This window comes from Canis aureus, chromosome 8, assembly GCF_053574225.1.
Source record: "Canis aureus isolate CA01 chromosome 8, VMU_Caureus_v.1.0, whole genome shotgun sequence".
Classification (NCBI taxonomy): Eukaryota; Metazoa; Chordata; class Mammalia; order Carnivora; family Canidae; genus Canis; species Canis aureus.
In genome coordinates, this window is record NC_135618.1 from 26,378,119 (window position 1) to 26,389,373 (window position 11,255).

The 11,255-nt window shown below is 35.2% G+C and overlaps 1 long non-coding RNA gene across 1 annotated transcript; it reads right to left on the reverse strand.

The window, feature by feature from the left end:
- Window positions 1-7,715: 7,715 nt before the first annotated feature.
- LOC144318047 (uncharacterized) lies at window positions 7,716-9,855 on the reverse strand. Its single transcript, XR_013383906.1, has 2 exons — window positions 9,723-9,855; window positions 7,716-8,262 (listed from the first exon to the last, which is right to left on the reverse strand). It is a non-coding gene; the product is annotated as an uncharacterized LOC144318047 (long non-coding RNA).
- Window positions 9,856-11,255: the final 1,400 nt, after the last annotated feature.

Genomic DNA, 11,255 nt, shown 5'->3' on the forward strand with positions numbered 1-11,255 from the left:
ATTTACTTGTTAAGGTAATTTGCCAGTTGGAAGAAATGTAAGGATTAGCAAATTTGACTGTTTATTTGAAATAGACTATTTTTTCTTCAGTAAATAGAAAAGACAACCCTGCCCTAATACTATGTGATTCTGCCTCTAGCTTTTACCCATATAATACAAAGTAATTAGAAATTCAGTCTGCCTTGTGGATGTAATTTTTATTGAATACTAATTCAAATTAAATAGTTGGTATTTCAAGATATAATATTTTCATTGATGGGTTCATAATTCACATGTGAAATTCACTAATTCTCTATAGTATAAAACCTATCCTAACTAAGGAGAGATGTCCTATTTTAAAATATATATGCAGGGTGTGTTTATTTGAAATGTTTTAAAATTACAGGACTTGTAAAAAATAAAAAATAAAATTACAGTACTTGTAAATTAATATGGTAGAAATGTACAGATTATTGGGGCCTTTCAGAGAGAAAGAAAATCTAGAATTTTGATGTCACCAGCAGAAGATAGATTCTTTCTAAATATGCACAGTTTTTCATTTTGCAGAATAAGTGAGTACTTTGTACTCACTCAAAATTAAATTTGCAAGTCATAGAACTGAACTGGGAACTGACAGGCAAGGCCTAGGTTTGTTATTTTCAGCTGAATCTTATCCTATCCATCAATATTTATTGAGTACCTACCAAAGACTATGAAAGGCAAGTGGGTAGGATAGAAAATCGGGTATATCTTCTATGACCTTCCCAAACCTTACAATCCAGTTGAAAAGATAAAACATACATAAGTGAGAAATTAAATGGCAATGCAAGATTTAAATAACAGTTCAATTCAATAATAGACATGTCACAGGGAGGTTCATGCTCATTTATCATACAAATAGTCCGGGAATTGAGAGAATCTCCTACCTACAGAAGAAGGAGATTTTGTGATAAATCCTGAAGAACAGATTACCAGTAAAGGTCTCTGGAGGGCAGATGTACAATTAAGAGAAAGTAAACGGTACCTATGACTTCACTGTCCGTTCCTCCTTTTGTTTTCCACAGGAACTTTAGTAATGAGTAGAAACCAGCACTGTGGAAGCCAACTTTTCACTGCAGGTGAACGGAATTTACTCAACTTCTATGAAAATATCAACTTTCTCAGAAAAATCAGTCTCAATATCAATATCAATTTACCCTCTGGTAAACACTACTCAGCAGATAAGGAGCACAGTCTGTTGGTTTGCATTCAAAAAAGGCAAACTACATTCCTGACCCCTTACCAGGACATTGGCTACTAATGAACCAGAAATCTAATGGACTTAAAAGCACTCATCCTGATCCATTTTTGAGTCATAGACTCCTTGGAAAATCAAATTAGTACTATGAACACTTTCTGATAAAAAGTGACATAGTCATAAAATATTGTTATGCTGCTCAAATTACTTCTTCCCGGTGTTGTTTTATTCCTGAAATACTAATATATACCTGGTAATACTTTCTTCTACTACAAGTAGATGATGAATAAATAAAATTTAAAAAGCAAACAACACTGTGTATAATTCTATGCCAATTACCTAATATCATGTAGATTTTCATATTATTTTTAGTAATTCATCTGTTCCTTTCTATTCCTTGAAGATCTAATAATTAAATTATATAAGTAAAACACAAAATAATATTTTATTAAGAAGTTGGCCAGGGGTGCCTGGGTGGTTCAGTCAGTTGAACGTCCTACTCTTGATTTCAACTCAGGCCTTGATCTTAGGGTTGTGAGTCCAAGCCCCATGTTGGGTTCCATGCTGGGCATGGAAACTACTTAAAAAAAAAAAAAAAAAAAAAAGTTGGCCAAGTTTTATAACGTTACATCATTGGTTCTTAGTTAAAGATTCGTGATATCATTTCTTTTTCCATCTACACTGACCATGACTCTTTTGATTCATAAGACAGACTGATTTGATTTTATAAATCAATTTTCCCAAGAGTAATTTCTGTCATTGAATCTATTCTTTCAAATAGTCCACATTTTCATACAGTAAATTTACTACAGACTTTACCAGATACTTATGTTTTAGGTAGATGTAATAGAAATTAAAAATAGATAATGTGTATATCTGGGAAGGAATAAAGAAACCAAAAAACATCCTCATTTTGACTCTGCCCAATTCCAAATCAGATTTTGAATTTAGAGTGGTGGTAACTGAAATTGTTAGAAGACAGACTGTAGAACATTTAGAAAACATCACAAGAGGTTGTTTGAACATTCAGTCATTCATTTATACTTTCAATTCATTCATTCCTTCAATCATGTATTCCATGAGTACGTATTGATTAGTACTAACTCTGTACTAGGGCTACAAATTTATCTCAAGGGGATGAAAGACTAAGAGGAAACACATATATGTCAATATTTAGGCTTATGTAAACTCAGTGTGCTACACTTCATACAGCAGAAGTAGGGTACAGAACAAGGATTCTCACCTCTCCCTGCCCTCTGGAACACCTCACTCTTGACAGAAGGGTCCACACTAATGACCATTCCCCACAGTTCAAATCGGAATCTAATAATTCAGTGGTTCATATTTTTAAATAACACTTTTGGTTTCACTTCTGTTTGGAGACGTAATATTGATGAATAAAATTAGAAAACTATAGACAAATTTAAGACAAAATTCATGTTCATACACTAACAATCCAGAAAGAAGAATCACTGGTTATATTTTATTTTATTTCTTTTCTCTACTACGTGTGTGTTCCTTTCTCTAAAACTACATAAACATGTAGTTTTGGGTTTGTTTTTTTCATAAATGAGACTGCACTGTGAAGTAAGTTTATTTTGAACACATCCTTCAAATGAATCTAAGAACGTGTTTACATGATTTGGGGCTTAGAGAAAGCAACCCTCCCTAAGGCAATCCTGGGACAGACTATCTATCCAAAAAGGCACAGAGGAAGCACTTTCTCTTATATGCTGAGGGAACATCCATTTCCTAGACTCAAGGGAAAGGAGGTTTGTTCACTTTGTGCCATTATGTTAATGTCATCATATTATGTTTCTTGAGTGCTTGAGCTCAACTGCATATGGCTCTTTCCGTATTATGCCCTAGGGAGACTCATCCTAAGGCATACAATCCCCATCCCAACTAGACCTCTTCTCTTACCATGACTCTGGGAACATGAGTCCTTTGGAGTTCTGATGCGGTGCAGACTGTTGATTTTTGAAATAAAAATAAATGCACAGTACAGCCAAATTTGACTGTTCTCAGAACATGATGCAGTAACACCATACCCTCTAAGCATTCCACTGTATGTGAGGGAGCTGTTTTTCTCCAATACTAGTTGGAGTTTCTTGAGAAGAGAATGTTTGTTAGGGAATTGTTTTGGTGACAGCAAGAGGTTTCCTGAGCTGATACCAGAGTAAAGACAGGAATGGCAAACTACGGAAGCAACTAGCCTACATTGCCTAATGAGACCAAGACTGTGCTAGGCCTGGGTGATGAGACGCAGTACTTTAGAAGATTAAGCTGATTCTAGGGCAGACAACAGTTTAATAGAGTGGGGAGCACCCTGTTTCAAAGAAAGAGGATTTGACAAAGGGCATTACTTTTTCATGGAAGCATAAAGAAGCATTCCTGAAAAATAGTGTATCATACTCATCAGTTAACACTACCAGTCTCCAATGACTGTTTAGCCTCTCAGAGACAACTGACCCACCTTGCTTATTATCTCTGTAACCTAGAAGCCTTTTTACTTGGAAGCTCAACACCACTCAATCAGCAACCCACAGAAAATTGCTCCCTAGCAACATTCTTCTAGCACTGTGTAACTTTTAATCCATATGTAAGAGTAGCTTTGAAATTCAGCCCTCCAATACACTTTTCTGGCCACCAGTTACTATTACAATAAATAGCTCTTATGCCAAAGAGTAACCCAAAGGTACTTTGCCAACCTGGACACTGCCCAGCTTTGCTCCTTCAACCCGTCTTTAATATGCTCTCAGAGGCTTCCATCAGAAAGATAATAAATAAATAAATACATAAATAAATAAATAAATAAATAAATAAATAAATAAATAGGTTGGGGGGGGATCCCTGGGTGGCTCAGAGGTTTAGTGCCTGCCTTTGGCTCAGGGCGTGATCCTGGAGTCCCGGGATCGAGTCCCACATCGGGCTTCCTGCAAAGAGTCTGCTTCTCCCTCTGCCTGTTTCTCTGCCTCTCTCTTTCTCTCTGTGTCTCTCATGAATAAATAAATAAAATCTTTAAAAAAAGGAAAGATTATGAAGATTTGCCTCCATCCATGAAATAAATTTATCACGACATTGGAAGTGTAAGTAGCTGTGTTTCTGCCAACCTGAAAGAAACCTATTATTAAAATCTTGCCTTTTCAGAACCTCAGTAGTGATTCCACACTTTGTGTGAAACCAGATGAGAGATTCCTAATACTCAGCTATCACTCAGAACTCATTTACTATGTACTATGTGTCCATAGGTATTTGATTATATGTTACCTCCTCTACCAGATAAGCTTCTGGAATGTCAGGATTATGTCTCCTCTGCCTTTGTAACTGCAGATTTAAGAATAGATGCTTTTTAAAAAATATAGTTATAATGTATGCATTATGTAAGTAGTAAGTTTTAAGTGTAGCAAACATCCCAATTATTAAAAACAGGCAAAAACTCATCTATGCTTTTAAAAGTCTAGAATGTGCTTAACAAGAGGGCTATGGACAGGAGAGGAAATAAGGTGCTTTAGGGAGCTGATAGTAATGTTATTTTTACTTGGGAACTAGTTTTACAGGTGTACTCTGTTGAACTATACACATATGTGCACTTTTTCATTATATTTCAATAAAATGAAAAAAAATATGCCAAGTACTATAGATAAGACTTAAAATTGTTTTTCCTTCCTCTAGTTAATATTTTAATGATGATTTTTTTTCAAAAGAACATGGTAACTTTGGTGGGTGACTGGATAAAGGGGGTATATTTGGTAAATTATATAATGAAATTAAATACTTATTTAGTTATGTAATTAAATTTAACTCAGATGCTCTCCAGAGTATCTTAATTTAGTACCCCAGATGAAGAACATGTTCAACTAATTATAGATGCAGATATATAGATATGTGTGTGTATATATCTACCTATCTGTAATATCTATCTACATATGTATCTATGTACATATCTATCTGCATGTAGATAGATATTATGGATAGGTATATACACACATACAACCTCAACATATTAGCATAATTTTTATCAATTGGATTAATAACGTATATAAACTAGCTATTTATTTTAAAGATTATATTTATTTATTCCTGAGAGAGAGAGAGAGAGAGAGAGAGAGAGGCAGAGACACAGGCAGAGGGAGAGGCAGGCTCCATACAGGGAGCCCGATGCAGAACTTGATCCCTGGACTTCAGGATCACGCCCTGAGCTGAAGGCAGACACTCAACCGCTGAGCCACGCAGGCGTCCCTAAACTAGCTATTTTGAGGAAAATGTTGGCTCCTTAGGATTATGTGATTAGTTAGTAAGTCAAGAGAATTTTAATAAATACTTTAATCTGACTCCCTTTTGAGAATGTATTCATTCACTTATTCAACAAATATTTATTATACCATGCTGGGAGATAGAGACACAAAGATAAGTGAAACACGGGCGCCTTCCCAAGAATTCAAAGTCTCCTAGGGAAGACAAGAATGTAAATACATAATTTCAATGAGATATAATTAAGTCTAATAAATGAAGCCTATACAAGGTGTTTGTAGTATAAAGGAAGACATTATTTCCTTTCTCTAAAGGGCAACAGAAAATTTTAGTAGAAAATGAGCGTCCTGAACCAAGTGTTGAAATGTAAGAGAATATCAGATGAATTGAAGATTTGCAGAGAAAGAAATCATCCCAGGCAGAGATAAAAGCAAAAGCTAAGAAAAAATCTTGTAGTCCATTTTATCAGAGGCTACTGGATGAATGCTAGAAAGGGCCAAGAATTTGGGCAATGCTTAAGGAATTGAGGAGCTATAACCTCACAACTCAAAGTCTCTCCCCGCATCACTACCTTTCTCTCTCTGCCTCATTTCCTCATTCTAGCTTTCTACTCCATTTTATTTCCTCTATTTAATCTGATTCTCCAGCTGGAATCTTCTTTGCACATAAATTGTGCCTGCTTATCTGAAATCTTTACGTATCACACCCATACCAGACATCTTAATGACCTACATCCTTTAGGTAAACCAAAATAGTTTTGCACTAAATCATACCTCTGAAAAACTCAGTAGTTGTGGCAACTTCAATTCATATCCCAGATCTTGTCTTTAGCCATTTGAGTTTATATTTGCAGAATAGCGCCGAGACACATAGAAAGAGTAGATACTATGCTACTATCTGAATGATTGTCTTTTTGTTCTTACCTATTACTAACATGTATTTCAAATACACTTTTGTTACAGCAAAAGTGACAACCTCAAAAGCCAAATGGGCCAGGAAACTAGCATATATAATCAAATGTATGAATGACAAGGACACAAGCTTTTTGATGAATGACAACTGTCACTGAACTTCGGTGTGTGGAAGAGGAGGGATGGGGAATCTCGAAAAATAGAGTGCACACCACTACTAAGGTGGACCCTTTCTATTAGCCCAGCCAAACATTGACAAATAGGAATATGAATTCTGTGTTTACAGATATTTGGATTTTTTTCTGTAAAAAAAATCTCTCAGTTTTTAAATGTGGTCATTGAATAAAAATGTTGAAAATCACATTGGACGACTCAAATTAAACATGTCTGAGGGCCTTATCAGCCATCAGGCCTCTAATTCCTAACCTCTGCCTTATTGGTAATTGTACATATGTTCACACCTAAATCGGTGAATCCCTACTTTACTTGTTGACTGTGTTCTCCCAGTAACTAATAAATTCTTCTGAAGCAGAAAGTACTGACTAGAAGTCCTTTTGTGTTTACAGCATATGGTAAAATCTCCATCAATTACGATTGTTAAATTAAAATTGCAAAGTGGGGATCCCTGGGTGGCTCAGCGGTTTAGCGCCTGCCTTTGGCCCAGGGCACGATCCTGGAGACCCGGGATCAAATCCCACATCGGGCTCCCGGTGCATGGAGCCTGCTTCTCCCTCTGCCTATGTCTCTGCCTCTCTCTCTCTCTCTCTCTCTCTCTCTGTGTGTGACTATCATAAATTTAAAAAAAAAAAATTTAAATTGCAAAGTGGATTCCTTTTAAGGCACAAAATACATCACCTGACACATCACCTCCTTAACTTTACTTGATTGGTTTTATTTCTAACTTAGAAAAGGAGGATATTCATAGTGATGTCAAAGATACAGTTTTCCTACTGATAAGTAAATTGTTTAGGAATCCCCTCTTCCATCAAATTTTGGCACAGTTCTGTTTAATAACATATTGATTAAGATCTTGGTTCTGTATTCAAATTTTTTATTTCCTTTTTTATAAGTGATTGACATAAGCCCAGTCATATTTTCTCTCTGAATCTCCCTTTCTTCATATGCAAAATGGAGTTTCTAATAATATCTACCTCTGAGGGTTGTTTTGAAGAAAAAAAGTGCTTTGACACAATGCCTGAAATGATATTCTGAGGTTGTTGTTATAAACAGCTGCATTTATTATAACCCTTGAAAAGGAAGGTCTACCTGGAAAGAAATGACATTAGGTAAATGAATAAATTTCCCTCTCTATGAGAGATATTCACTGTCGATGCTTAGATTTAAGTGATATTTTAATATATCAAACCTCTGCTTTAAAAAAATGAATCCATCACCTCCAACAACAAAACAGGTCTTCATTCTTTTAGGAGCCAAGGCCTTGTCATCTTTCAGTTTCATCCAAGCATCCTTCTTTCACCTTGTCATTTTGCTAATAACTCTGGCATCGCCAATTTTCCACTTAAGTGAAAAAGAAATACACCCCAGGGTTTCAATGAAATCTCAGAATGACACCTCCTAAGCCAGCCCTCCGACTACATTAGGGTGGCATTACAATATGACGACATTCTCTCTTTGGAGACGGATAAGAAAGTTCCATCTTCTTGGCTTTGCGTTTGTCTTCACAGCCACCACACCTTTTCATACGATTCTTTTTAGAATGTAATGTCAGAGTGAAGCCAACAGAGAAAAGTTCCAACGAATGGAATTGCCATAGCAACACCCTACATTTCTCATCAGGTTTGGTCTTGTGTGGATCATCACGTTAAAGCTTGTTTTTCAGCTTGGTGAAAGCCATGGCTGTAATCTTCAGTGTGAAACTCTCTTTGGCCCATCCAGAAGTTAAAAATAAAAGAGAATAATGTGAATTATTTCATGAACATAAAAATCTGGAATTGTAGTTCCTTCACGAATGGAAGTAACTCATAGAACACAGACATTTGGGGCCACTTAAATTTACCCCCACAGTTTCAAATTGGATTCAATATTTGTCATTTTGACTTATTTGTTGAGTGCTGCCCAAGTACTTAGTTCCTCAATTCTGAGCAAAGCAAAGGGTACAGTACTCATCCCCTTGAAGGGGACAAAATACAGAAGCCTAACACTAAGTAAGAATCTGTGCAAAGGCTCTGTGTGTGTGTGTGTGTAAAACAGAGAAAGAATGAGAGAGATTTGGTTATTTAATAGCTAGAAAACTAATGTATCTTAGGTCTCCTCTACCCAATAAAGCATTATATTTTAAAACCTTTGCATTTGAGAGTTCTGCTTTGTAGTGAATTCACAGATTTAAAAACAACAACAAACAAAGTAAGAATTCTCAGAAAAGTAACTGTATACATTAAGTGATTTTTAAAAATGTTCTTTGAGGGTTGCAAGGTAGTCTTTTGGGAAGCCTAATTTTTCACTTCAAAAGCCCAATGAAAAGCAGGACCTCTGAAATGTAGGGAATACGACTGTTAGCAATACTTTTTCAGTGTCCATTGTAGTAGGTATTATAAAAATCAGACATATTCTAAATACAAATGAATCACATATTCTTAATTTATCTCAATAAGTTATCAGTCAAGTGAAAATTTTACATGTTGCAATTTAAGGATATATATGGTTATTAGTTGAAAAAATGAAAACTTATAATAAATAATATTGAAAATATGCTTTACTATTTTAGCAAAATAATATTATAAAGTCATCATCAAGGAATATAAACTTGAGCTACAAATATTAATTTAAGGACTAATTGAATTATAGAATTGTTACCTAGAATTAACAGGATTAGTTTAAAAAATGAACCTGTAGATATGCAACATTAGGTTTGTCTTTTAAATAAAAAAAGAGATTGAAAAACTACTTATCAGCACATAAAAATATATGCACAATTAAAGTTGATCATTTTCAAAAACAATCCATGACATTCATTTAGTAATAGCAAGACTTTGGAGTAAAGATTTTGCATTGTTTTATGCAAGGAAACAGAGCAATTATTATTAAATTTTAAATGTTCCTTCTCTGGCACTGAAACAGACATAGCCGTGCAATTGACATATTTTCACAGCCCTTGGCAATGATACATGCAATTTTAATCATGGATATTAATTTTCTTCTTTAAACCTCTAGCCCACCCCTCTAACTACTCTATTACTTCACCGTGGTATTTATTTCACTGCCACAAGCAGTGATGCATGGAAATTAAACTATAGATATTCATTATTTTCCTGCTTTTGCCTCAGTGCATAAAATTTTCCCTTGTACGTTGTTAAGAGGTAAAAATTTTATCACAGGCTTACCATCATGTGACCTCGACCTTGTGGTGATTAAATGTTATGAGGGTCTGGCATAAAGATATCCACCAGCAAGGGCGAGCTGCAGTAACTGGTGACAGGGAAGATGGCTCCAAAACCATGACAGCTGTGAAATAACCTATGATCTTAAGGAAAAGTCAGCATTATACACTATAACCCTAACTATCACTTTGAAAGCTAAAGTTCCCCAATGAAAAGACCAGAAATTCAATTGTTTTCAAATGACATATTGGGTTACAATATTTTTGTCAGCAATTACTTTGTCACAAAATCGTTTCTTCTTCTTTTTTTCCCCTGCGGAGTTAGTGATGGGGACGCTGGCTTTTCCCAAAATAACCTTTAATTATAGTTTTTGATCTTGACATTCTTGAAAAATGCCCTACTGGCTAGTCTTCTGTAAGTACCATCTGTAAGTTTTGATCATAAACTAACTGGTCCTAGAATCTGCCTGGCAAAAAGCATTACGAGACAATTTGGAAAAAGTCAGGCATAGTCAATTTTCACAGTCTTGAAACTTGAAATGATTTCCTCCAGCTTCAGGAGAAAAAAAATTTTTCTGGCATGAAATTCGGTGTTAGAATTTTTAAACAAAAATAGAGGGGAAAGCTGGAATATATAAAAAAAACAAAAAACAAAAAAAGATACAGTAGAAATCTGAATATACTAGAAATCTCATTTGTCAAGAAAATAAGAATTTGCAACTTTATTTCACAGTTAAACCTAATTATGTACACCTAAAATGTGATAAATTTATATTTCTGAAGCATGCATTTAAAATGGAAGGAAAAAAATTTAAAATATAATGTTATATCAGTAATGATTTAGGGAATACTGCATAACATCTTTGAATCAATTAGTGCCTTAATAAACAGCTAAGAGATGGTTTCAACCAAGAAGAAACACAAAAGAGGGTGGAAACAACTATATGCACGCTGCTCTATGCTAGATGATGCTCACCTGCCCTTACATGGCCATTGCTTAGCGTTAGAAATAATAGCATTGCACATACACCTGACTAGGGACAGATTTGAGACATTTAATTCTTTGAACGACTGCAGTGACTAATTGAGATTTTGACAAAACATACTTCTTGCAAAAATACCCTGGCCTCTGTCATCAGTGGTATTTATAGGGAAATACGACGTGTTAAACAGCATCGTTTGCTTTTATCGTTCACTCTGTTAGCTATAGATTCCTTAAAGTGTGGAGTGTGTTATGAAGGAGTCTTTAAATACTGAAAATTTCCCCCTCTGTTGTTATTTTATAAAAATACACCACCCCCAGAGAATCCTGGCATTTTATATTTGTGCCAGTCCAGGGAACAGTCCACATTTATACTTTTCCACAAGGTTGAGAGTCCTTGTGGAAGGCTTATCTTTAGTGTCCCAGTCATGGGATTAGCATGGCACATTATCTTCTGACCTCAGTTTCCTAATGATTCCAGCATATCCTTCTGGAAATGGACAAGTACGGTGATTATGGCACCTGTTTCTTTTTTTTTTTTTAAGATTTATTTAC